General features: G+C 36.5%; 1 pseudogene; it reads left to right on the forward strand.

The window, feature by feature from the left end:
• The first annotated feature begins 18246 nt into the window (after positions 1 to 18246).
• On the forward strand, positions 18247 to 18327 carry LOC140616666 (U4 spliceosomal RNA; annotated as a pseudogene).
• Positions 18328 to 27023: the final 8696 nt, after the last annotated feature.

Raw genomic sequence — 27023 nt, forward strand, 5'->3', positions numbered from 1 at the left:
ACAATGGCTATTTGCCTGTTTAAAATATTCATCTTTGTAGAATCCTCGGAAACTCATAGTCAAAGCAATGAGATATAGCAGAAGCCTAGAGGGTGAAACCACTCAGAAACCACTCTGGTCTTCCAGATGGGAAGGACAGCACCAGGAGGCACATAACTCATCATTTGCTTGTCATTCTATCTAGAACATTGTTATGACACCTGAAAGTAGAACAGCCATCTTGTGGCTGTGGGAACCAAAGTCACTCACTGAAGATGGCAACACAGGATCAATTCAGTGAACACATATTTTGAGTATGTACTGTGTGGCAAGCACTGAAGAGAAGCAAGGCTCTATGGTAGCAGGGACCTTAAGTTCTAAGAGGGAGTGAGAAACACACAGAGAAGGAGAACAAAAACAAGGTGAAAGGGTAGAAATTGATGTAAGCCTGATGTTCATTTAGATAGGGTGGTTGGCAAAATCTCTCCGATGGGATGACATTTGAAACATGGACTGTTTTAAGATATAGCTGGAAAAGTCAGAGGGCTATATTACTGCCAATCCTAAGGAGGAAATAAAAAAGTCCACAGCACTTTGTGTTTGAAAAGCCCTGAACAAAATACCCTCTTCTTGGTGAATCACATCGTTCACTAGTATATTAAAGCTTCTAATTAATCCTGAGGTAAATAAACATATGTAACTTCACTCAATCCATAATTCCCCAGATTCATGTGACTTGGAACCTTCTGTTGGTGTTAGGCCTATCTATCTACCACCTCTGGAGAAGTTCCAAGTCCTAGTCTTGGGAAATGCTGGCTATCATTGCCCCAGGACGGAACCAATTAACTATTGCTGCAGCCTCTGGAGAATTCACTGAAACTGACCCATTTGGTTTTTTTTAAGTTCTCATAAATAAACATTTTAATTCAAAAACAGTGAGACTCCCAGATCGTGGTGTTCTGTTATTTAGCAAGCAAAAATAAGCAAACAAAGAAGAAAAAATATATAAGTAAAGACTAGCAATATTGTAATATAAAATTAAGAATTGTAGGGAGTTTACCACTGTAAAAAAAAAAAAATACAGGGGGGATCCCTGGGTGGCTCAATGGTTTAGTGCCTGCCTTTAGCCTAGAGCGTGATCCTGGAGACCTGGGATCAAGTCCCACATCAGGCTCCCTGCATGGAACCTGCTTCTCCCTCTGCCTGTGTCTTTGCCTCTCTCTCTCTTTCTCTCTCTCTCTCTCTCTCTGTGTCTCTCGTGAATAAATAAAATCTTAAAAAAATATAGAAATTTAACTTTTCAGAAGGAATAATATTCTTCCCTATTTGTTACAAAATACCCTATTTCCTTTCTCTACACTACTTTCATCATGGTCCCATGTTCAGGTTCAATGTAGTCACTCCGTGTTTGCCTCACTTCCCATTTATTGTGCAGTGTGTTCCATCAAGGCCGACTGAATCAGCTTCAGCTTTCATGTGTCTAGTGTAGGGCATGGCTCATGTTAGGTACTGGGTTAATGAGTAAATTATTCAGAATGAATATCATGTTGTGCTCAGGAGCTTCCCACTTGAGCTCACTGTTTAAAGCTAGTCCAGGGAATACACTCATGGCAAACTTTGCTTCTATCTCCTCACCTTATTTGTCAATATTGAGTTTCCTTTTCCAGCCATCAAAGCAACTTCCACGTTTCCACACAATCCACAATGGAGTATACTACATCCATTCATTGAGAGAAGAATTTTAACATGTCAGTTGTCCTCCAAGCAGCACAACAAGATGGAGAAGAAAAGGCCATTTTTTTAGGAAGGCTTCACCAGCGAACCCATCCCATGTTCATCTCTAGTTATATTTGAGAACTCAGGAAGATATTCAAAGTACCAATAACTGGATTCTTCACCAAATCAATTAATTCTCCTTTTTTTTTTTTCAATCATCCATAGCCTTTTTTTTTTTCCAGGTTTCCAAATAATTCAAATATGTCACAAGTGTTAGGAAACATTTTATGTTGATTGAAGTGAATGAAAGCTTTAGAGACCTTCTGATTCAAGCAATGAAATGAAGAGGGGATACTTGTGGGTAGAATATTCAAACTAATGTGCAGGATAGCATCATCTTTATTCAAGAGAGCTTGCAGGACCAGTAAGCTAATACAGACTCTAGAAATGCTTTCATCTTTTTTGAAAAAAAAAATTATCCCAAGATCCTCATGAATCTAAAATAGCAACAGTGCTACTTACTTACTATGTTAAAGACTAGATTTGAAGGAGGTGGGCATGATAATATATCACAGTGCTGCTCCAAAAATCATCTAGAACACGTTATATCCTACAGCTAAGAAAAAAGAAAAATCCTTTAGAAAGTGAAAGATATTGTTTCTTTTGTCATGACTTGTGCCCACAGACATGCATATATACACACTTATTCAAATGGCAATATATCTGCAACTGAAGATGTCTCAGCAGAAATCTAGGTGGCCATTAATTAACATTTGGAGCAGAGATCATGCATTAGATGTATCTTCCCTCCATTTTTCTAATGACACATATGACTTCATCAAGATTAGTGACTCTGCATATTTGTTTTCATATTCTCATTCCTATTTTTCTTTAATTTCCTCTGGAAACTAGGATACCACTAATGGGTAATTGGTGATGCCCAGAAAGGAAGCTCAACCAGTGCAATGTGGTTGAGGCAAAGGATGAAAAAAATAACCTTAATGTGGTTTGAAAGAACAGAACTGATTATCCCAGAAAACTTTCAGGAAGTCAGGTGGGATCAGTCACTCTTCCTCTTTACAAAAATAATGTAAGCATTTAAAACCTGTTTTATTTCTCATATATTTATTTATTTAGTTGATATCATTTTTCGGTACATATTACTTAATTGTTGGCATACAAAACCCTCTTTTACCAAACAGTCTCTATGTTAGAAAGAAAAATGAAGATTTGCCATGTGCTTTATTTCAATTTGGAGGTGGAATGTTGGATTTTGCTGACTCTATGCAAGTTCCTATCCAGAGCCTAGCTCCACAACTGGTAGCTCAGCTGACAATCCTCTGCCAGTCACCCATTCTCACCTACCCAACATAATCATCACTTTTTGCCCCTTGCTTCTCCACAGTTCATTGATGCAAGCAAGAGAAATATCTTCTTAGCTCTTAAAGAATGTTTCAGGCAAAATATTCCTTAAAGGCACTCTTTTTTATTTCAATATACACCAGTCAACCTCCAAATCCCTATCAAACACATGAGAACTTTATTAGCCTTAAATAATTATATTTCAAATATGATATACTCAAGTAGACCGTAAACGCTTCAAAAGCAGCAAGCATATCTTAAATAATGACCACCCATCACCGATAGATCATGGCAAAATGCTAGCAACATTGTAGGAAGTTAGTAGCTATGCCTTAATAGTTTGCCTATCAAGTTATGCTTAATCATTTCTTATCTATTTTATTTTGAAACAAAACAATCTCACACTTACAGAAAAGTGTTGGATACTGTAGAAATAACTCTCCTTTTCTTAACAATTCTTTTACTTTTTGAAAGTAAGTTGCCACCAGGATACCCAACCCAATCATCCCTAAATGCTTACTGTCATATTCTACAAATAAGAACATTCTTCCTTATAGTCACAATACTACCACCAAAACCCAGGAAATTAGAACAGATATATCATTGCCGTCTAATTTTCAGTCTTCCAGTCAAGTTTTCCAATTAAACTAATAAAGACAAACAAACAAAAATATAGAAAAACAAACAACAAAGAAACCAACAAGACCTAGTTCAGAATCACACATTGCAATTAGTTGACATATCTCTCCAATCTCCTTCAGTTTGGAATTATTTCCCAGTCTTTGCTGATTTGCAAAGCCTTGACATTTTTGATGTTTTCTCACAATTAGATATCCATTCCATCAGTAATATTGTAGAAATGATGCTGGTTTCTTCACATCAGATTATATTAGTAATTTAGATTTGTCTCATTCCTGTTAGTATTTGCTTTGATCACATTAATAAAGTAGTAACTTTCAGACTTCTCTTTGGTTATGAGAACCTGTTCAAATGGACATAAAATTATTTTGGAAAAAAAATTGGACAGTTAAAATTTCTCTAAGCAAATATGTGTATGTTCACATAAAGCACTTTAATTTAGGTAGTATCTTACCTCAAAATGATACCAAAGACATTTTGCATATATTAGAATAGCAATGAAGAAGACTGTTTCCTGTATACCCCATTCATCATCGCTACCTGAGATTTCTTCATGAAATAATGGAGAGGTTTTGCTGCCAATAGTGGTGATGATGATAGCAGTAGGGGTAAAGGGGGTAGGAGGAATTGGAGTGTGTATGGAATAAAAGATCTCTAGATCCACTCCAATATGCCCTTCAAAATGTTTACTGCTTATGTTTGAAATGCAGCCAGTCTCTGTGTCCCTAAGTTGGGTCCTCTGGGCCCTCTTGGAAGCTGCTTTCTCTCCTCCAACATCAGCCTTTCAATTCTGTCTGCTGTGGCAAGAAGGGGGAAGAAAGGAAGATATTACACAGTTTAACTTGTGTGTATTTATTATTATGCTTAAAATTAATGTTGATTGCTCTATCAAATTATATTAAATAATAAATATATACTACATGAAATATATATTACAGTAGATATTAATATATATAAAATTATATTAATTCCTATCAAATAATGATCACATTTCATAACAGAAGGAAACAGACTAATAAAATTATATTCCCTTCTTGTACTTGACACCATAATAAATCTAAATGGATTAAAGATTTACATATGAAAGTGAAATCACCAGTTTACAAGAGAAGTATAAATGGATATAAGCATGGGGAAGTTCCCACTAAGTGTGACAGGCACAAGAAAAAGATCAATACATCTGACTACATAAAAATTAAAATTTCTTTGTGATGAAATGCATTATCAATAATTAAAGGACAATATAGGAAAATGTTTGCCATGTGTTTGAAAAACAAAAATCTAGCAACCTTATTATGTAGATATAGTTTCAGAAACCAATTTGTAAAAAAATTAACTCAAATTGGAAAGAAAAATGGCCTAAAAATATAAATATGCAATCCCCAGAAGAAAACACAAGTAGCTCATAAACGCGGGCAAAATCTCAGACTCACCAGTAATTAAATATAAAATTTAAGGAATAAAATACTAATCTTAGCCCTCATGTTGTCAGTGATGAATAAAGAAGAATATCCTAGGATGGGTAAAGGTATATATTTTCTAATTTGTCTCTAAACGTGTGTTACCTATATATATTGCTTTAAAAATATTTCAAAATTGTAGAACATTTAATTGGTTGTGAATTGTATGAGTTTTTGTAGGAAACAGAAATAAAAAATTAACTCTTTTGACATTAAAAAGTGGTGTTTGTTTCCATCTACATAACCTGTTCATCCATATTAAGAAAAATAGCTGGTTGAACACAATAGCAAGAACTGTACACTTGCCAGTGATGATTGGTTATATATATCTACATGATAATGGCTATGAAGTGATTAATAATCATGCCTAGGAAATGATGTTCTGCTTAACATGTACTCAGGGAGTATTGTAGTGGTAAAAAAATTAAATACAAATTCCCCTGTTTCTTTGTATTTATTCCAGTGCCAGAATCTTCTGATGACCATGACTTTACAATGCATTTTAGATCCCCTTCAGTAGTCATATTTTCCAGAAGATGTTTGCCCATGATCCGCTATTTACATTTCCATATAAACTTCAACATCATTTGAATCATAATCTTGAAACAAAGATTTTTATCAGAATTGAATTAAATTTATATATTAATTCAAAGAAAATTGACATCTTCCGAAAACAATTGCCCATATCTCAGGTCTTATTTGAGCTTCAAAAAATTTGTGTACAATTTTATTCATAAAGATATTACATATTTCTTGCTATCCTTAGATACTTTAGTTTTGTTTCTATTATATTTTAACTGATTACTGTCAAATAGAATAAAAAGGTTTTGTAAATTAGTTTTTAAATGGCTTTGTGCAAAAAGCCCTCCATCCACCCAATTGGTTACCCTGAGGTATAGATATACAATCAAAAAATCGAATATTGACAATTTAGCCTGCTTTTTCTTATGATTACACCTCATTTTTGGTTGTTTTCTTCTAATGCCTAAGCAGGCCCTCAATGGATAGTGCTAGATAGTGATGGTAATGGTGAGATTCATGTCTTATTCTTTATTTTAATGAAAATTCACCCACTGTGATGCAGGTCATGGTTTAGTTTTATTATTCCCATCCTATGAAGAAAATATACATGATCATTTCAAAAATTTTTTCAACAGGAATGCTATGAAATTTTATCAGATGTCTTTTATATCGATTGTGTGAGTCACATGTCTTTATTTAACCTATTAACATGACTAGCTATATAAGTAGTTAAGTAGATTTCCTGATATTAAAACACATTTAATGAATTTTACATAATCATGTTTTATGTTTTTTAATGTAACACTGCATTGTAGTTGTTATAAATGTTGATCATAGAATATATGTTCTTTGCATTGTCTCATTTCTTTGGCACAGTTTCAATGCCCAGGACATTGCACAAAGTTCTTACATGATCGTTTTATGAAATTATTGAGACACAGAAAACTTATCCTGATGAGACCCTAGATTGGCAGTAACATCTTGTTCTATCAGCAAGTTCCTATAAGTCTTGGCCCATTCTTTTACTCTTTGACCATACATTTCAGATGGAGTCTCCATGATACAAATTAATGATCTATTTAGGATAATGAGAGAACTCCTGGATTGAGATGTACTATTTGGTTTATACTGATATGTTCCTTCCAAATTATCCTGGTAGCTTCCAGCAATAAATTTAAAGGAGAACACATTAGTGCCAGTACTCAATATTGGCATAGAAAAATATTTTTATAAACTACTCTGAACGATGAAGAAAAGAAAGTTGGCTAACAACCAAGGCATTGTGTTCCAGAGCTGGAATGTGATTCTGTAATATTTCCATTGTGGTTTTCACTTCTGAGTAATTTGTATAATTTGGAGAGCAGGTCATAAAACTCTATGTGGGGATAGGTTATCCAAGGTAACTTCTCTGTCAAAGGAGAAACAATATTAGTAATCGTAGACTCATAAGAGATTATGTGTTACCAGTCATTAAAGCTAATAAGGAAAATAGAAGATTGTTTCACATTTATGTACATGTGAATTACATATATGTGCATATGTATATATGTGGATATATCACATATATGTATAATAATATGATATATTATTCATTGGTTACAAAGGCACCTTATATACCTAGGCTTAAAATACTCAACTATTAATGTGATATTAGTGAAGAACAAAGAACAACTCAGCCTCATCTAAAAGCTTGTTTTAATAGAAACATTAACTATTTATATTCTGATACTGTTGTGGAAAAGCCTTACCTGCAAAAGAGTGAGCAGAGTTTGAAGGAGGAGATGAGGTTTGAATTAAAGAAATTCATAATTGTATCAATCCAGGACTGTCATTTATTACCCTAGCTTCTCAGGAACCAACAGTTTGTTATTGGATGCAAGGTGTTCTTATTTAAATATAAACATGAGTCTTAGCTGTAATCTGAAAGTTGAGCTGTGGTTAAAATGTGGGTTGAAAACTGTAAACAAGTTGGGTGAAAATAAATGAGGGCTTCTGACAAAGCTGTTTTAGGCATAACTGTAAAGCTGGGCGACTTTGTGTGTGTTCAGTGTTTTTCTCCTCCGGTGCCCTCTCACCATTCACTGGCATCACCATCTGCACTTCAGGTACTTAAATTCACCCCCGAAGCTCTTATTGCTTTATCAAAACCTTCTTCCAGTTTCTTCATTTGGAAGGTGAATGGGATTCCATGTTAATGAAGCTACATCCTACACAGGCAAATCTGAGCCAGATAACTCTTTAAGGTAATATTAATCATGTTCACACTCTGCAGCAAACCTAGTGCTACCTCTGCAAAGTAAATACATTAATTTCTTATGAAATAACAACAACAAAAAGATGCTCTTGCATTTTAATAGAATTTAAAACTATAAATTAGAAAGCTGTAACTCAAGAGGCTCTTGGGTGGCTCAGCAGGTTAAGTAACCAACTCTTGGTTTCAGTCAAGTCATGATCTCAGGGTCGTGAGATGGAGCCTAGCATCAGGCTCCATGCTGGGCATGGAGACTGCTTAAGAGTCTCTCTCTCCCTCTTGCTCTTCCCCTCTGTTCTCTCTCTCTCTCTCTTTAAAAAGAAAAAAATAATTGTAACTGAAGTGGAGGAAATAAAGGGTTAACTCAGGATGTAGACTTGGTTCTAATAAGGAGGGGTAGGAAGTGTTTAGGGCAGAGTCAGGAATCAGATTCTTGTAGAATTCTTCAAATCCCTTCACATGTTGGTAACTTCATCAACCCATTTTCAAAAAGTTGGATCTATAATTTTATTTTCTTTTGTTTTCATAAGTGTGATAAATATACAGATTCCTCAAGAACAAAACAATAATTATAACTCAAGCTACCCCTTCAAAATTGATAGGAATTTTTTCTATCTTGTGGGTAGAAGCAGTGTGGCAAGTGGCTAACATTTCAACTATCCTGATAACAAATGACCATTCAGGGCAAGAATGAGAAGCCCAATACATTTCTGTTGCTTTATTTCACAGGGAGAGAGAAACAAATATTTTATATCAGTTTTTTTCATATTTTCATGAAGGAACAATTACATTTTTCTAGCATCTTGATAATTTTATCATTCCTGGGAAAATTGAGAGACATAACAAAAGCTGATGTCTTGAAATTATATAATCAAGATGTTCCAGCTCAAAAAAGAACAATACACAATCTTTTGCCCTTCCATAAAGTGGAATCAAATGTTCCTACAACTAGAGAGTATCAGAAACTCTTAAATACAGAATGTGGAATGAAAAAAAAAATTTAAAAAAATGTGGAATGAGGAAGTGAGTTGCTATAAAGAAAGTGGACTCAAAGTGGTATAGAGAGGAGGGCATGCTAAGAAGAATAGGCCACTTAAAAAGGGACCATGAGAATAGTTTAGAAAGGCCCCTTAAAACTAACTTAGGAAGAGTTGACCAGCCATCCAGCTGAATGATTGGAAGAAAGAGTCAAGATGATGCTGAAAATGAAAATATAATAAAGTTTAGAAAATCAAATTAAAAATTCCAATTATTTCCAAATATACTTATTGCCCAAATTATACATTATACATACACTGATATTTGGGGTCATACAACTAATAAGTTTGATGCTTCATTTCAAACTACAACATATTTCTCTCCATTCTCAGTCTATCTTCCAACTCGTTCTATTTTCATCTTTCTTCAATCATCCTGATATTTATCTGCCTTGTCATTCCAAATGAATGCACGCTACAGTCATCTCTGATTGGCTCAAGAATAGTGAGAAGGGAAGAAGTCAATCCAGTTTGGGATCTCTGACTAAAATGTCATTTTCATGGCATTCTTTATTTGAGAGCTTTTAGGAAGTGCAATTCTCAGCATAATGCCAACTGGTTGATCTCTGTTCCATGGAATTCTTCAGGAATGAGATTTGGAAATTCAGGAATACAGCCACATGGCTCGTGTTCCCTTAAGACCATAATGAAAGAGCAATTTGATTTTGGGGTAAGAGAAACCAAAAATAAACTTTCCTACATTCCTATTACTAAGTGTTAATTATTACATTTGGGGGGATATGACTGTTATCACAATAGTGAACTTGCAAGAGGAGAGTGTGAGAAGAAACAGGAGCTGTTCTAAATAAGTAGGCAGAGGATGTTTATGTAGGATATTCTAGCCAAAGGCAAATAGAAGTTTCTCAAAATGTTAAATATGTGCTCAAAACCATAAGAAGGCTGAGAAAGTATTTCCAAATGGAGACTGTGGGAGAGAAGAGTGCTGGACAGAATAGGAGAATAGAGCTAATTTTTTTTTTCATTTTTCTTTTGTTTATCTCATTTCATTGAGATTGGGTTACATTTGAGATTTCCCCCCTGTAATGCATGTGCAAGGGAAATTTTCCTCAAATAATCCGTATGCTTTGGATATGATATTCTCAGAACTAAATAGGTTCTTAGGTCCGTGCTGGGTGGGAAGCTGTGCTTCAGAATGCAAGGACACTGAAAGGATTCATCCCACTGAGATAGAATTGATGATTTATCAAGAGACAGGTTCACTTTCCTCTCCACTTTCTCTTCCACATGGTGAAATCAAACTAGGATTATGGTAAGACTTTTTTTTTCTCTCCTCAATGCAAATGTCAGCAGACAGTGTCAAAAAAACTAATTTCTATATGTGGCCAGCCAGCATAGTTAACCCAGTGGGTTTAGAAGACAGACAGACTTGGAGAATCCTACCGCCATTCTTTATCAGCTGTGGGACTTTGGATAAAGAACTCTACATCTTGGTGCCACAGCATCTCATCTATAGAATGAGAAGAGTAACGATGCTTATCTCCTGTGGCTGTGGTGAGCATTAAGTAAAATGACTTGGAGACAAGTGTTAGACACTGAACTGGTATATCCTAAGTGATCAATAAATGGGAGTTATCATTATTGTTGTTATTATCATTATAATTATGGAATTTGTGTGACTTTAATTATTAAAGTGAGAAATGAACAGTATTTTCCCACATCCCAATTCCTTATTATATTATAGCTTACTTTTTTCCAAGGAACTCAGAATGTTGCATCAATAGAACTTTCTTAATTCTAAGTAGTTTTTATTTAATTGTGAAATATGAACTTTTTGCAGAGGAATATAATTAAAGTTCACTTTATAACCGTATTTTTTTTATTAAAGGTTTAATAAAAATATTCCTGGTGTTATAAATCTCTAGTTCCAATTTGCAAAAACCGATCAAAAAGCAATTACCATAAAAAGCCAGTCAACAATATGAACTAACATTAATTATCTTTTACCCAATTATAAGTGGGTGATAGATGATTTAATATAAAAATCTTATACTTCTTTTTATCATTTTGTTATCATTCTTTTTATCATTCTGTTATCATTCAGCGACAACCAAATTTAGAGTGTCAGCTCTGTATCATCATTATTTTTTTTAATTCATAATTTTTAAAGATCTAAAGCCTGTTCAGGACATCGATAAATATATGCCAACATTTGTATGTATATATTTTTATATTATATATTAAATATCATATATTTTTTCTAATGTATAAAATAACTTAAAAAGAATCTTTATATTTCTATATGGTTCCTTTACAGAGACAGCTATGGCTCAGATATTTTTAATATATCATCTCTGGATTGTTATAATCTTTCCAATATTTTTACCTCTGGGATTTTCATTAAGAGCTTCAAAACAACTGAGATGTGTATCTCAATTTTTTTCTTGTCTATGATATAGAAGAATAGATAGAAGGAATAAATAGAAGGAATAGAAGGAATAAATAAGTGACTGAGGGATTAGCGAATGAATAAAAGAATATTCTCTTCTAGTGCTCTAAGCCTGTTTATGTCTTAAAATTATTGACTTCCTGACTCTTTCTTGCCCACAGTGGCCCAAGAGACATAAAGAAATATCCATACTCAAGAAGAAACAAATGAAGTAATTCTTGAATTTTTATTTAATTTTAATTTTTTACAATCTACTCCGTTCAGCAATGGTAGTGCTTATCAGAAGGTAGCCATTCACTGAGACAACATTTGCCATCTGTCATAGCACCTCCCACCTCTTGCTCTCCTCAGGTTAGGCTGTTTCCTTGCTTTGCTGCATCTCCCTCAAGGGGATGCTATCTGGTTCAGCCCTGCTTTATCATTTTGCAACACCCAGTGCTTTCCTAACCTATCTTGAATGATTCAAAAATCTATATGTACAAACCCAAAGTCACACATCAGGGAGGTATATGACTTCATTATTCAAAAGTTAAGTAGATGTTAATTCAATTTACCATTACATGATGGCAGTATGTATAGGGATGCGGGGTGGATTAAAATATAGCCAACATTTCTCAGGATACTTTTCATCGTTTTTTTTTTTTTTAAGATTTATATATATTTTTAGAGGGGGGATGCAGGGAGTGGCAGAGGAAGAGAAAATCGTAAGCAGACTCTATGCTGAGTGAGTCTGGAGCCCGGCTTGGAGCTCAGTCTCATAACCCTAAGATCATGACCTGTCCAACCAAGAGTTGGACACCTAACTAACTGTACCACCCAGGGACCCCTACTTTTCATCACTTAAATATAGTATGTTCAATTTTCTCTATTCATATATATAGATTCCATCCCTTAGCTAGTTGCTATTGTTATCTACATTTTATTTTCTCATTTAGATAAAGGGTAGGATCCTAAGATTGATATTCCTTTTGATAATAATTGAATGGGCTGCATCTTAGTATTTCATCATTGGTGCTTCTGGGATTCCATGACACAAAGGAAAAAATAGCCACATGGAACATGAAATCCATTTTATTGATAGCTACTGCACACTCAATATGCCTTCTCATGCAAGACTTCTCTGGAAAGACTGGGACTCGGGCTGAACTTGAAAGTGCTGTTTCATTCACCCTTTATTTGAATCAGGAACAATTGGCCTGTAGGTGAGGTTCCTAGTCCATTTACCCAGCTACTCAATGGCTCATGCCGTGCCCCTATGGCAAAGAGGAAAGGAAGGAAAGGCACCTCTGTTTGGATGCTGGAAGCAATGAGTGGCTTGCCTAGCATACCTTTTAATACTTACAGCATGGTAATTCTTCCAAAATCCTGGGGTTTGGTCAATAAAAGTTTCTCCATGGGCAAAATGACCACGTAAGTTAGAAGCATCCTTCCCACACAGCTCACGATTATTAAGTGCATACTAAGTGCCAATCCCAAGTTCTCACCTATCAACTCACTTGCATTATTTTCTTTAATCCTGATAAGAACTCTAAGAGATAAATACTCTCTTATGACTTTTTAACAGATGCAGAAGTTGAGGCTCAGAGAGTTAAACAACTTGACCAAGGTACCATGGTTCATAACCATCAGAACTAGAATTTTCATTCAAGTCTGGCTGACTGTGTGTGCTATTTCTAAACATTATGATGCATGCTCTGTTTGGCCAATGGTTGTCAAGAAACTATGTCGCATGTAGTATATTGAATATTGAATATTTTGAATATTTCTACTGTGTCCACACTGGCAAATCCACTACTTTATTTCATCATTTGACAAATACATTGATTAAGGATTTCCTGTTTGACAACTACCACATGAGTCCTCAGGGAACCAAGATTGAGCAAGGAAGAAAAGAATCCTGTTCTGGAATCAATCTGAGAAGACAGGAAAATCAATAAAATAAAACAATAGCATTCAATAATTGTTTTCCCCATAATGGGAAAACACAGGTATCATCTGGGTGCTTAGTAGTAGTACCCTTTGTATCAATCCACTACGCTTGGAATTCATCATTCTTAAGGTTCATAGAATATTGTTTCTTTAAACACTTGAATAACCATGCCAGGTATTGAAATGATATAAAGATGATCTCTTCTCTACAAAAAACAAAAGTTAGTTGATGAAAGAGAAACACAGAACAGCATTCTAGGAGAAATATTAGAAAGGAAAAACAACCAGTTAACGTGAACCAAAAAAAAAAAAAAAAAAAGGAGGTTTTGGTTCTAGAGGTGAAAATGGAAGGCTCTTCCTGATAACTTCTGGATTTCATGCATTTCCTAGAGAAATTGTGTTTAGTAGACATGGGAATCGGGAAATTTACTTTCTATTCCTATCTTGGCCACCAGGAACTTGGTCAAGTAATTTAACCTTCATATACCCTGTTCCTTTGTAAAATGAGAGGACTGTATAAGCAGATCCTAAGTGGGCCTTCTGGCTCTGATGTACCATGATACTAACTATTCAAGAAAGCTGATTAAGTCATCATTGTCACTGTTTCTTCATACAGTGGTTTAAGCTCCAACTACCTTTTTATATAATAAGCTTTCCCTCTGCCTGGATTAGAAATATCCCTACTGAAGCATTTCTGGAACTTCTCAACAAGTCAGTGTCTTAGCATTCCAGGTTGCTTTAGTCTTCACGGTTCCATGTCCTGAAAAATATCTACCTTTCCTATCTTACATGCCACTACTCTATCAAAAATCAACTAATCAAGTAAAAGATAAATATTAGTTCTAATCCACTTAGTAATAAAAACTCCCATTTTTCTAAAAATATAGAAATTCATAGGAATTCTATAAATATTAAAGTTATAAAAACCCTTCATCCCACTTAGATCACAACTGTAAGCACATACAGCTGTATATATCAATCAACCTCAACCAGGGATGGTTTTGCATCCAGGAGACATTGGGTGATATCTGGAGGCATTTTTGGGTATCACACTAAGGGTGCTACTGGCATCTAGAGAGAAGCTGGGAGGGCTGATCAACATCATACCATGCACAGAATAGCCTCCTGCAACAAAAAATTATTCATTCCACAATGTCAATAGTTCTGAGGTTAAGGAACTCTGGTTTAGATGGTACCTGGACTTCTAATAGAAAGCCATTATTCTAGACCATGACAAAATGCATAACAGGTTTCTTCACTCCCCCTGCTCAAGTTTATTATTAAGAAAGTCATGACTCTGTTCTGATGAAGCTCTCCTTCTCCATGCTTGGGCAAAGGTCAATGTTGACTTCTCTTCCTCTCTCCCATCACAATATTCATAAAAGTAACCTGATTGCCAGCATCTTCTACCAGTATAGGACACAGGATGAGAGGGCCAGACCCTCATGAAAGATTCCAGAATAACCAGGGAAACTTTAAGCTGAGAGTATCTTTCCAGCTTCTCAAACCAAGGCAGATCCTGATAGCACTACCAGCTAGAGAGGGTGTCGCAGTAATCAATTTCTATTCCTAGTACCATACTGATTATATTCCTATATAGATTAGTAGTGAAATGCAGAGTCTAGAGTCAGAGGTACCAGGTTCAGATTCTCTCTCTTCTGCTCCCTCTTTTTTTTTTTTTAAGATTTATTTATTTATTCATGAGACACACACACACACACACACACACACACAGAAGCAGAGACACAGGCAGAGGGAGAAGCAGGCTCCCCACAGGGAGCCCAGTGCAGGACACAATTCTGGATCCCAGGATCACACCCTGAGCCAAAGGCAGACGCTCAACCATTGAGCCACCCAGGGGTTCCTTCTGCTCCCTTTCTGTCTAGTCTTGGACACATGATTGTACTTAATCTCTGCACCCCAATTTCATCATCTTTAAAGAGGGATAATAGGTGTGTCTGGTGGCTCAGTCCATGAAGCATCTGATTATTGATTTCAGCTTAGGTTGTGGTCTCAGGGTTCTGAGATTGAGCCCTATGTCAAGCTCCTTGTTAGGCATGGAGCCTCATTAAAAGTCTTTCTGTCCCCCACCTCCCTCTCTAATAATAATAATAATAATAATAATAATAATAATAATAATAAAAGGCAAGAAAGATAACAGTAAACCTCTCCTGGTGAATTATTGTGAGGATGAAATGAGTTAATATACATAAAGTGTAAGCCATAGGTACAACTTAGCAAATCTTTCCCTGTTGGAGCAATTCCTTTCATGTTATGGTATCCTTGGTCCTCAGCCATTCATGCAAGCTTTCTAAGAGTCAATAGCATCAAAAATTGTGGAGTTTTTTTCCTTTGAATTTTAGGTGGGTTTTTTTTTTAATTTTAGGTTTTATTTTTTTAAAAGATTTTATTTAATTCATGGGAGACAGAGAGAGAGAGAGGCAGAGACACAGGCAGAGAGAGAAGCAGGCTCCATGCAGGGAGCCCAATGTGGGACTCAGTCCTGGGACTCCAGGATCACACCCTTGGGGGAAAGTAGGTGCTCAACTGCTAAGCCACCCAGGCTGTCCTTGAATTTTAGGTTTTAAAGTATATCTCCGGGGATGGGGTGGCGAGGCAAGATGGCAGAAGAGTAGAGTCCCCAAGTCACCTGTCCCCACCAACTTACCTAGATAACTTTCAAATCATCCTGAAAACCTACAAATTTGCCCTGAGATTTAAAGAGAGATCAGCTGGAACACTACAGAGAGAAGAGTTCACACTTCTAACAAGTACAACTTGTTTTTAGCCACTCTGCACTGAGCAAAATGACTAGAAAGAAGAACTCACCACAAAAGAAAGAATCAGAAATAGTACTCTCTCCCACAGAGTTACAGAATTTGGATTACAATTCAATGTCAGAAAGCCAATTCAGAAGCACAATTGGAAAGCTACTGGTGGCTCTAGAAAAAAGTATAAAGGATTCAAGAGACTTCATGACTGCAGAATTTAGATCTAATAAGGCCGAAATTAAAAATCAATTAAATGAGATGCAATCCAAACTGGAGGTCCTAACGATGAGGGTTAATGAGGCAGAAGAACAAGTGAGTGACATAGAAGACAAGTTGATGGCAAGGAAGAAAGCTGAGGAAAAAAGAGAAAAAAAATTAAAAGATCATGAGGAAAGGTTAAGGGAAATAAATGACAGCCTCAGAAGGAAAAAAATCTACATTTAATAGGGGTTCCAGAGGGCAGTGAAAGAGACAGAGGACCAGAAAGTGTATTTGAACAAATCATAGCTGAGAACTTCCCTAACTTGGGGAGGAAAACAGGCATTCAGATCCAGGAGATAGAGAGATCCCCCCATTAAAATCAATAAAAACCATTCAACACCCCAACATTTAATAGTGAAACTTGCAAATTCCAAAGATAAAGAGAAGATCCTTATAGCAGCAAGAGACAAAAGATCCCTAACTTATATGGGGAGAAGTATTAGGCTAACAGCAGACCTCTCCACAGAGACCTGGCAGGCCAAAAAGGGCTGGAAGGATATATTCAGGGTCCTAAATGAGAAGAACCTGCAGCCAAGAATACTCTACCCAGCAAGGCTCTCATTCAGAATAGAAGGAGAGATAAAGAGCTTCCAAGATAGGCAGAAACTGAAAGAATATGTGACCACCAAATCAGCTCTGCAAGAAATATTAAGGGGGACTCTGTAAAAGAAAGAGAAGTCCAAAGAAACAATCCACAAAAACACAGACTGAATAGGTATTACGATTACATTAAATTCATATCTTTCAATAGTAATTCTGAACGTGAATGGGCTTAATGATCCCATCAAAAGGCTCAGGGTTTCAGACTGGATAAAAAAGCAAGACCTATCTAGTTGCTGCCTACAAAAGACTCATTTTAGAATTAAGGACACCTACAGCCTGAAAATAAAAGGTTGAAGAACCATTTACCATTCAAATGGTCCTCAAAAGAAAGCAGGGGTAGCAATCCTCATATCCACGATAAATTAAAGTTTATCCCAAAGACTGTAGTAAGAGATGAAGAGGGACACTATATCATACTTAAAGGATCTATCCAATAAGAGGACCTAACAATAGGTTAGGCATGAATATTTATGCCTCTAATGTAGGAGCTGTCAAGTATATCAATCAATTAAAAACCAAAGTTAAGACATATTTAGATAATAATACACTTATACTGGGAGACTTCAACATGGCTTTCTGTAATTGACAGATCTTCTAAGCACAACATCTCCAAAGAAACAAGAGCTTTAAATGATACACTGGACCAGATGGATTTCACAGATATCTACAGAACTTAACATCCAAACGCACCTGAATGCACATTATTCTCAAGTGCAATAGAACTTTCTCCAGAATAGATCACATACTGGGTCACAAATCAGGTCTTAACTGATACCAAAAGATTGGGATCGTCCCCTGCATATTTTCAGACCATAATGCTTTGAAACTAGAGCTCAATCACAAGAAGAAATTTGGAAGAAATTCAAACACGTGGAGGTTAAAGACCATCCCGCTAAAAGATGAAAGGGTCAACCAGGAAATTAGAGAAGAATTAGAAGGATCATGAAAACTAATGAGAATGAAGATACAACCATTCAAAATCTTTGGGATACAGCAAAAGAAGTCCTGAGAGGGAAATACATCGCAATACAAGCATCCCTCAAAAAACTGGGAAAAACTCAAATACAAAAGCTAACCTTGCACCTAAAGGAACTGGAGAAAGAACAGCAAATAAAACCTTCACCCAGTAGAAGAAGAGAGACAATAAAGATTTGAGCAGAACTCACTGAAATAGAGACCAGAAGAACTGTGGAACAGATCAACAAAACCAGGAGTTGGTTCTTTGAAAAAATTAATAATATAGATAAACCATTAGCCAGCCTTATTAAAAACAAAAGAGAAAAGACTCAAATTAATAAAATTACGAATGAGCTTTGTGCAGTGGCAGTATCATAGCCAATGAGGTTTATCCGAGGTACAATTGTTGCTAATTGAAAATAAAATCACGAATGAAAAAGGAGATATCAACAACAATACCAAGGAAATACAAACGATTTTAAAAACATATTATGAGCAGCTATACTTCAATAAATTAGGCAATCTAGAAGAAATGGATGCATTTCTGGAAAACCACAAACTACCAAAACTGGAACAGGAAGAAATAGAAAACCTGAACAGGCCAATAATCAGGGAGGAGATTGAAGCAGTCATCAAAAATCTCCCAAGACACAAAAGTTCAGGGCCAGATGGCTTCCCAGGGGAATTCTATGAAACGTTTAAAGAAGAAACCATACCTATTCTACTTTAAAGATAGAAAGAGATGGAATACTTCCAAACTCGTTCTATGAGGCCAGAATCACCTTAATTCCAAAACCAGATGAAGACCCCACCAAAAAGGAGAATTATAGACCAATATCCCTGATGAACACAGATGCAAAAATTCTCAACAAGATACTCGTCAATAGGATCCAACAGTACATTGAGAAGATTATTCATCATGACCAAGTGTGATTTATCCCTGGGATGCAAGGCTGGTTCAACATTCGTAAAGCAATCAACCTGATCAATCATATCAACAAGAGAAAAAACAAGAACCATATGATCCTCTCAATAGATGCAGAGAAAGCATTTGACAAAATACAGCATCCATTCCTGATCAAAACTCTTCAGAGTGCAGGGATAGAGGGAACATTCCTCAGCATCTTAAAAGCCATCCAGGAAAAGCCCACAGTAAATGTCATTCTCAATGGGGAAGCACTGGGAGCCTTTCCCCTAAGATCAGGAACACGACAGGGATGTCTACTCTCACCACTGCTATTCAATATAGTACTAGAAGTCCTAGCTTCAGCAATCAGACAACAAAAAGAAATAAAAGGCATTCAAATTGGCAGAGAAGAAGTCAAACTCTCCCTCTTTGCAGATGACATGATACTGTACACAGAAATCCCAAAAGACTCCACCCCAATATTGTTAGAACTCATACAGCAATTTGGCAGTGTGGCAGGATACAAAATCAATGCCCAGAAATCAGTGGCATTTCTATACCCTAACAATGATACTGAAGAAAGAGAAATTAAGGAGTCAATTCCATTTAAAGTTGCACCCAAAAGCATAAGACAACTAGGGATAAACCTAACCAAAGAGGTAAAGGATGTATACCCTAAAAACTATAGAACACTTCTGAAAGAAATTGAGGAAGACACAAAGAGATGGAAAAATATTCCATGCTCATGGATTGGAAGAATTAATATTGTGAAAATGTCAATGCTACCCAGGGCAATTTACAGATCTAATGCAATCCCTATCAAAATATCATGGAGTTTCTTCAGAGAGTTGGAACAAATCATCTTAAGATTTGTGTGGAATCAGAAAAGACCCTGAATAGCCAGGGGAATATTAAAAAAGAAAACCAGAGCTGGGAGCATCACAATGCCAGATTTCAGGTTGTACTACAAAGCTGTGGTCATCAAGACAGTGTGGTACTGGCACAAAAACAGACACATAGATCAATGGAACAGAATAGAGCATCCATAAATGGGTCCTCAACTCTATGGTCAACTAATATTTGACAAAGCAGGAAAGCCTATCCACTGGAAAAAAGACAGTCTCTTCAATAAATGGTGGTGGGAAAATCGGACATCCACATGCAGAAGAATTAAACTAGACCACTCTCTTACACCAGGCACAAAGATAAACCCAAAATGGATGAAAGATCTAAATGTGAGACAGGAATCCATCAGAATCCAAGAGGAGAACCCAAGCAACACCCTTTTTGAACTTGGCCACAGCAACTTCTTGCAAGATACATCTATGAAGGCATGGGAAACAAAAGCAAAAATTGGGACTTCATCAAGATGAGAAGCTTCTGCACAGCAAAAGAAACAGTCAACAAAACTCAAAGACAACCTTCAGAATGGGAGAAGATATTTGCAAATGACGTATCAGATAAAGGGCTAGTTTCCAAGATCTATAAAGAACTTCTTAAACTCAACACCAAAGAAACAAACAATCCAATCATGGAATGGGCAAAAGACATGAACAGAAATCTCACAGAGGAAGACATAGACATGGCCAACAAGCATATGAGAAAATGCTCCACCACTTGCCATCAGGGAAATACAAATCAAAACCACAATGAGATCCCACCTCACACCAGTGAGAATGGGGAAAATTAACAAGGCAGGAAACCACAAATGTTGGAGAGGATGTGGAGAAGGGGAACCCTCCTGCACTGTTGGTGGGAATGTGAACTGGTGCAGCCTCTCTGGAAAACTGTGTGCAGGTTCCTCAAAGAGTTAAAAATAGACCTGCCCTACGCCCCAGCAATTTCACTGCTGGGGATTTACCCCAAAGATACAGATGCAATGAAACGCCGGGACACCTGCACCCCGATGTTTCTAGCAGCAATGTCCACAATAGCCAAACTGTGGAAGGAGCCTCGGTGGCATCAAAAGATGAATGGACAAAGAAGATGTGGTCTATGTATACAATGGAATATTCCTCAGCCATTAGAAACAACAAATACCCTCCATTTGCTTCAACGTGGATGGAACTGGAGGTATTATGCTGAGTGAAATAAGTCCATCGGAGAAGGACAAACATTATGTGGTCTCATCCATTTGGGGAATATAAAAAATAGTGAAAGGGAATAAAGGGGAAAGGTGAGAAAATGAGTGGGAAATACCAGTGAGTATGACAGAGGGTGAGAGACTCCTAACTTTGGGAAATGAACAAGGGGTAGTGGAAAGGGAGGTGGGCGGGAGGTTGGGGTGACTGGGGCACTGAGGGGGGCACTTGACGGGATGAGTACTGGGTGATATGTTATATGTTGGCAAATTGAACTCCAATATAAATAAATAAATAAATAAATAAATAAATAAATAAAGTGTACCTCCACCTCTAAGAAAATTATATTTTAATAAAATCTTACTAGCCTTACATAACTTCATGTATACTCCTCTTATGGCAAATGAAATCAACACAATTAGAAGATAAAAGCTATTTTTTTAAACTATTTCTTCCTTGGATTCACAGAAATTGTCAGGAATTTTAACACTTGCCCACAGTGTAATTCTTCATGCTGTCATCAGTGCTAGGAGCGTATCCTGCATTAAATCTTTATCTGAGGGCAGCCCCGAAGGCTCAGCGGTTTAATGCCGCCTTCAGCCCAGGGCATGATCCTGGGGACCCTGGATTGAGTCCCATGTCGGACTCCTTGTGTGGAGCCTGTTTCTCCCTCTGCCTACGTCTCTGCCTCTCTCTCTGTGTCTCTCATGAATAAATAAATAAAATCTTAAAAAAATAAATTATTTATCTGAGCTAAGAGATCCTACATAATAACGTACATCTCTTGATTAATAACTCTGTTAGGTGGTGTGTGGCAAAATGGCAAAAGTCAAAGGGTCCTTACTGGCTCTTTTCGCCAAATAATTGGGCTGGAAAGCAGATATCACCATTCCCCCTGGTCTTACTCCAAACTCTGTGATTAAAGAGCTTGCTGTTTTCACAGAAAATTTAGGTGTTAACGAGTTCATCTCAAACATCCACAGAGTCAAATCTTAGAAATAAATAAATTCAATGCTAACCCAATAGGAGTTTATCAACAAAGCGCCTGAAATAATGTTCCTGAAATCATTTAATCAAGGAGAATAAAATCAGCAAATGAATTATTTCCCATTAAAGATAAAACCAAAAACTACTTGAATCCAGAATTCCCGTTTAAACAAAGTGAAATTATGTCCTAGAAAAGTAGAAGGTATTTGTTACTAGAACAGCACAACTGTGAAAGGCTTGTGAATACATATTTTAATAATAAGGAGGTGAACCTGAATCTCTGCAAGCTAATGGATAATTCAGAACAGAGGACTGATTTTGAAAGATAGCCTAAAAATGTAGGTTTTTCCTTTAGTAAACTTTAATCAGCTGTGCGCATCTTTTTAGTTAAAATTGGTTTTCTCTTAGCCCACCCCTCACAAAAAAAAAAAAAAAAAAAAACAGAGAGCACAATCACATGCACACAAAGGAGCCCCCGACTCCCAACTGCTACTCAAGAGAGCCATGCTCTATCCTCCCCCAGAAACAAACTTTATTGTTGGACTATTGTAACAATCTCCAAACATATAATTTCAAGAGCACTGTCATTAAATCAATGTTCATAAACAAACAAACAAACAAAAAAAAACACTTAAGTCGACCCACAAAATAGTTCAGTTATATAAAGTATTTTGCAAAGAAATTAATACTACACTTCAGTTTGTTCATCCTTTTGCTTCTTCATCGAGCTTTGAGAGCATTGCTAAATAAAGCACTGTTTCCACAAATGAACGTTTTATGTTTGGACACAACCTCATCAGTACATACTCACTTTGATTAAAATGATTGGTTTCACTAGTGGACATTTCCCAACTTGCAGGCATTTGTTTTCATCATTGTGGCTGAAACAAATATTTTGTTAGGCCTTACCAACTCGCCTTGCCACACATATGTAACATGAGAATATATTTGGTCATCTTCTCTAATGGGAAAGCAATGGGAAATATGCCGAGGGAAAGCACCCTTGGCATATTTGCATAAAGTCAGTGAACCTTTTAAGGTGATACAGAAAATTCTATATCATTGTTTTAAATATCAGCTTCCAATTAGGCTGGCTACTTCTCTGTCAGCCCTTCTGAAAGGGTTTGCCTATCATTGTGTCAGATATTTTGCAAATCATGCTAGTGGTGGGTACCAGCGTGGTCTACTAATAAGGAGATCTATCTCAAGAGGAGGATTGGCTTCATCTGTGTGTTAGAACTGTGGGATGGGCGAGGATCAGTGATTCAGCAAGCAGATAGCAGAAGACCTAATGAAAAATCCATTTTTGATGAGAGATACAAGCGGTAACCTTATCTAAATCGTCTTTAACCTCCAATTAAAAGTTAAAGTGCATTTAGCATTTAAGTTTCTAGATTCCTGAAGGCATCACAAATTTTGATTATGATATTATATTATGATGTAGTCTCAGTTCAGGTTTTTCCGCCTTCTACCTAATATCTGCTTCTGACATGACTGGGCATACCTGATGAGTTAGCAGGGCCAGTCGCCAAGAAATCTGTGAAAGATCTAAAACTTTCTGGGAGGCCTCTTACACTTAGGTAAGAAGGAACCACCCAGGATGAACCTGATTTAGTAAGGAGATCTTTGGCAGTGGGAGAAGGATCTATCTTAATACACCTGGCACTCAAATTTTCCTGCGACCTCAGCCCTACCTAGACCTATGGTGAGCAGAAGTATCACACAAAAAAAGCTAAAATAGCTGTCCTACAGACCCCTGCTTGATCTAGCCTCATCTTACTTTCTAATCTTTTGTTACCTCCCCCCATCCCATTCTTTAAGATCAAACCATATCATATCTTCCGTGCACCAAATTCCATCAGGTAATAGTAACTTTACTCTTATTATTGACATCACTGAAACTTCTTTCCCTCAGGCTTCCCCCAACTCCCTTCCTCATAGCTAAGCACAATCCCTAAGGCTTCTAAGAAACATCTTCATGCTGAGAAGAATGGTGTTCAAGAAGACAGATTCAGGAATCAAAGGAAAGCTCCAATAAAACTTGGGTACTCTGTGACTCTGACTTCATCCGTCCTCCCTAGTAGGCAAGGTCTGGCAAACTAGGGTTGTGTTTTTAAAACTGGGTTGTGAAAAAATAAAAAAATAAAAAAAAATAAAATAAAACTGGGTTGTGTTTTTTTTTAAAGATTACTGATGGGGGTGCCTGGGTGCCTCACTGTTGAGTAACCCACTCTTGGTTTTGGCTCAGGTCCTGATCTCACAGTCATGGAATAGAGCCCCTTGTCGAGCTCTGTGTTCAGTGTGGAGTTTGCTTCAGATTCTCTCTCCCTCTTCCTCCCCCTTGTGCTTGCCTCTCTCTCTCTCACTCTCTCTCTTAGATAAAAGAACAATTTTAAAAACAATTAAAAAAATAAAAGGATTTCTTTTTTAATATTTTATTTATTCATTCATGAGAGACACAGAGAGAGACAGAGGCAGAGACACAGTCAGAGGGAGAAGCAGGCTCCATGCAGGAAGCCCGATATGGGACTTGATCCCGGGACTCCAGGATCATGCCCTGGGCAGAAGGCAGGCACTAAACCACTGAGTCACCCAAGGATCCCCAATAAAAGGATTTCTGATATAGAATTCTCTCTTTCTCCTTACCCTTTCTTCCTCCCTCTCTTTATCAGAAAGCTATGTATTAGACTTAGAACTAAAACACTTCTCACCTAACTTCTTTCCAATTCCCAAACTAGTTCCCTTAATAAATGATGATACAGAGCCATTACATTTTTGCAGATTTAAGGAGGGACATTAGAAATTATGTGGGTCAAGCTAGGAAAACTGAGAGCCCAGGAGTTCGAGTTACTGGCTCAGAGTTGCATATTTAGCTGCTGGAACTCAGGTTGACATTCAAAGCTTAGTGCATTTGCACTTTTAGCTTTCAGTTTAAAGAAAGAAGGGTGAAGTGTCACATTATGGAATTAAGCTGAGTTGACCTATAATTAAAAATCAAAGTCACGTCACCCAGACCTATCTACCCTGCTTAACATTCATGACCATCACAAGTGTTTCTCATAAATTACAATTATTTCTTTGGCCCCAGAAATCAATTTGGTAGATAGATGCACCATTTATATACAGAACCCCACTTTTACATTTATCTCAGGACTAGATGTGAAGGACAGGGTTAAATATAGCTAACGGGCATACATTGAGGGAAATGAATTACATACGATATTGCATATCTTACTTTAATATCAACAATAATCTTTCATTTTTCAAGCATATTGCATATAAAGTGGGCATTATGAACTCCTTGCACTACAAGCAAACAACAGAAGCTTATCATATGGCAAATGATGAATACTCCCACCTCTAAGTTACCTTGGGCATAGTCAGGAGGCAACTGAAAGATGTGTTAAATATCTATCAACACCTTCTGAATCATTGCTATAAAAAGAAGGTAATCATGAAGGCCCTACGCTTGTCTTTCTTCAGGGTTAGATTCACAGGGAAAAAAAATTAGGAGACTTTCTGAGAAATTAGGTAACTTTCGACACTTTGAAATTCCTTCATCCATTTATTTGTTCATTCACATAGTAAACATCTGTTTTAAAAAAGGGAGGGGAGCTATAATATATCAGATACTCATCTGGACTCTAGAAATAGATCCAGAATAAAGCCCTGTCTTGTTAAAGAGTTAAGATTATCTTGGAGAAATTAGAGAAATGAATGTAAAATATTGGGTGTAGATATGGGCTGTGAAGGCTAGTCACAAGTAGAGGGAACTAGTAAAGAGGACTAGTTTGTGGGTGAACAGGGAAGGAAGGAGCATGGTTCTGAGTATCACTGCTGATAATCTACTTAAGAAAGTGGCATAACTCAGGAAAGTCCTTTATAATGAGATGCCATTTCTGCAGAGAAGTGAAGGAAATGAACATGAGCCATGCAGATGTCTATAGGGAGAAGATTCTAGGCAGAGGCAATGGCCCATGCAATGACAGGAACACAGGAATGCACTTGGCTTTGGCATGTTCAAAAAATGTCAAGTGGTCAGTGTGGCTGAAGAATAATAATGTGTGTGCATGTGAAAGAAATGAAATGTTTTTAAAAAGAGGAGGAAGATAGATTATTTAGGGTCTTGAAAGCTATAGTAAAAATGCATTACCACTGTGTGGGAAAAAAAAAAAAACCATAAGATTTGCTAATACTGGTCTGGGTCATCTGGGAAAAATGGAACCAAGATAATATATAATATTGTTTTAGAGATAAAGGAATTTATTATAGAAGTAAGGTTATGTGATTATGGAGACCAAGAAGTTTCATGATCTCCTGTCTCTGAGCTGAAACACTGGGAGAGCCAGTGGTATAATTTAGGTGAGTCTCAAGGGCCAATAACCAAGAGCACACATATCTGAGGACAAGAGAAGAGGGATGTCTCAGCTCAAGCAAAAAGAGCATATTCATTCTTTCTCTGTCATTTTTCTCTACTCAGGCCCATCATCACCAGATAACAACTATTTGCCTTAGTGACGATTATCTTCTTTCACAGTTCAAGTTAAGTGCTAATCTCTTCTGGAAATGCCATCACAGACATACTCAGAAACAATGTTTTACTGGTTTTCTGGACATCATGTAACCCAGCCATGTTACGTATAGAATTAACTGTCACACTTCCCAAAGTGATATAATTTCTAGAAAAATACAAATTCATAATTTTTAATATACAAGACTTCACAGAGCAACACCATCATTTCATATCATTTTCTGAAAACATTGTAATCAGTAACTGTTATTTAATAATTTAATGTATGGAACTATAGTCTTGAATCAAATTCCCTTACTCTGAATCACTGTCTGTTTAGCTTTAATCATTTATTTAAAGTCTCTATACCTCAGTTTCCAAATCTTTAGTGCAGGGATCAGAACATAAGAGCAATCTCATGAGCATAAATGCAAATATATGCATAACAAACTAAATGATAGCAATCACATACAAGATAATGTATTAGAAAAATTAGGTGTATTCAGGAAATGCAAGATTAGTTAATGTTCTAAAATTGATCTACATGATTCATTATATCATCAGAAAAATAAAGAAAGATCATGTTGTCATCTCTATATTTGCAGAAAAAGCAATCAATGCCTATTGATTTTTAAAAACTTATA

The sequence above is a fragment of the Canis lupus genome, chromosome 24 (assembly GCF_048164855.1).
Source record: "Canis lupus baileyi chromosome 24, mCanLup2.hap1, whole genome shotgun sequence".
In the NCBI taxonomy this organism is placed as follows: domain Eukaryota; kingdom Metazoa; phylum Chordata; class Mammalia; order Carnivora; family Canidae; genus Canis; species Canis lupus.